General features: G+C 37.5%; 1 pseudogene across 1 annotated transcript; it reads left to right on the top strand.

Moving 5' to 3' along the window:
- Window positions 1–530: 530 nt before the first annotated feature.
- On the top strand, window positions 531–1,462 carry LOC308619362 (inorganic pyrophosphatase 2, mitochondrial-like; annotated as a pseudogene). Its single transcript has one exon. The product of its transcript is annotated as an inorganic pyrophosphatase 2, mitochondrial-like (transcript).
- The last annotated feature ends 1,091 nt before the right edge of the window (window positions 1,463–2,553 follow it).

The following is a 2,553-nucleotide window of genomic DNA, read 5'->3' as shown; positions in this document are numbered from 1 at the left end:
GTTGCTACTTATAGAAATAGGGGGAAATGTGAGAAGGTAAGGTTTGACTTAAAAAACAAACAAGCAAAGGAAACAAAAGCAAATAAACAAATGGGACTGCATCAAACTAAAAAGTACAGCAAAGAAAACTACCAACAAAACAAAAAGTCCACCGGTAGAATGGGAGAAGAAATCTGCAAACAATGTATCCAATAAGGAGTTAATATCAAAGTACACAAAGAAGTCATATAACTTAATGTCAAAAAAACAAACAATCCAATTAAAAAATGGGCAGAGGAACTGAACTGATATTTTTCCAAAGAAAATGGCCAGCAGGCACACGAAAAGATGCTTAACATCACTAATCATCAGGGAAATACAAATCAAAACCACGATGAGATCTCACCTCACACATGTAAGAATAGTTATTATCAAACAGACAACAGACCAGCTGGGCCTGGAGCGTTGGCGCCCCCCCTGCCACCACCACCGCCGCCACTGCTGCCCACCTGCCACAGGGAGCGAGCTCAGGGTCCTGGCCGTGTTGCACCATGGCCCTGTACCACACAGAGGAGCACAGCCAGCCCCACTCCTGGTTACCACCTCTTTTTCAAGAATGTAGCTGGTCACTACATTTCCCCTTTCATGATATTCCTCTGAAGAGGAAAATGGCATTCCTACAAAGAGAGCACGAAATGATGAATATGAGAATTTGTTTAATATGGTTGTAGAAGTACCTCCGTGGACAAATGCTAAAATGGAGATTGCCACAGAGGAGTCATTGAATCCCATTAAACAAGATGTAAAGGATGGCAAGCTTCCCTATGTGGCAATTATCTTTCCTCACAAGGGTTATATATGGAATTATGGTGCCCTCCCTCAGACTTGGGAAGATCCCCATCGAAAAGATAAGAGCACAGACTGCTGTGGAGATAATAATCCTGTTGATGTTTGTGAGATACGCTCAAAGGTTCTTTCTTGTGGAGATGTTGTTCATGTGAAGATCCCTGGGATTCTGGCTCTTATTGATCAGGGTGAAACAGACTGGAAATTAATTGCTATCAATGTGAATGATCTTGAAGCCTCAAAGTTTCATGATATTGAAGATGTTAAGAAGTACAAACCTGGTTACTTAGAAGCTACGCTTAATTGGTTTAGATTTTATAAGATACCAGAGGGAAAACTGGAAAACCAGTTAGCTTTTAATGGAGAATTCAAGAACAAGGCTTTTGCTCTTAAAGTTATTAAATCTACTCATGAATGTTGCAAAGCATTGCTTATGGAGAAGTGTGATGGAGGGGCTATAAATTGGACAAATGTGCAGGTATGTGATAGCCCTTTCCATTGTTCTCAAGAGGAAGCTAGATCATTAGTTGAATCAGTGTCATTTTCACTGAAAAAAGGAAGTAATGAAGAAGATCAAGTATGGCACTTCCTTGGCAAGTGATGAGAACATTTGAAGTTCTGCCATCAGGATTCCAGTCTCTAAGAACTACAAGAATCCCATCTCCCCCAAGTGCTAGAAACAGGCAGATCTATGAGAATTTGCTAACTTCCTGTTGAAACTTTTTTTTTCAAACTTTTTGATATGCAATGTGTAAAAAAAATTGAAATTTTTGAAAAAAAAAGACAACAAATGACAAGTGTTTGCAAGGATGTGAAAAAAAGAAAGAAAAAGGAACCCTCATGCACTGTTGGTGGGAATGTAAATTGGTGAGGCCACTATAGAAAACAGTATGGAGGTTCCTCAAAAAACTAGAAACAGAACTACCACATGATCCAGAAATCTCACTCCTGGGTATATATCTGGAAAAAAATGAAAGCACTAATTTGAAAAGATACATGCACCCCAATGTTCACAGCAGCCCTATTTATAATAGCCAAGATATGGAAGCACCCAAGTGCCCATCAACAGATGAATGACTAAAAATGTGGTGTACATATATATATATATATATATATATATATATATATGTATATATATATATATATATACAATGGAATATTACTCAGACATAAAAAAAGAATGAAATTCTGCCACTTGCAACAACATGGATGGACCCAGAGTGTATTGTGCAAAGTGAAATAAGTCACAAAGAAAGACAAAAAGATATAATGTATGATTTCTATTATGTGTGGATTCTAAAAAAACAACAAATGAACAAACATAACAAAACAGAAACAGAGTCATAGATACAGAGAATAGCTTGTCAGAGGGAAGGAGGGTGGGGGATCAGCAAAATAGGTGAGGGAGATTAAGAGGTACAAAATTCCGATTACAAAAATAAATGAGTCATGGGGATGAAGTGTACAGTGTAGAGAATATAGTCAATGTAATATCTTTGTTGGGTGACAGTAACTAGTATAGTGGTGATCATTTTGTAACACACAGAAATACTGAAACACTATGTTTTACTATGTGAAACTAACATAGTGTTGCAGGTCAATTATACTTCAAAAACAAACAAACTCAGAAAAGGAGATCAGATTTTGTGGTTACCCAAGGTGGAGGTGGAAGGAGGCAGAATTGAATAAAAGTGGTCAAAAGATACAAACTTCCAGTTATAAAATAAG

This window comes from Mesoplodon bidens (assembly GCF_964165515.1).
Source record: "Mesoplodon bidens genome assembly, chromosome: 6".
Lineage (NCBI taxonomy): Eukaryota > Metazoa > Chordata > Mammalia > Artiodactyla > Ziphiidae > Mesoplodon > Mesoplodon bidens.
This window is presented reverse-complemented; position numbering and strand designations above follow the sequence as displayed.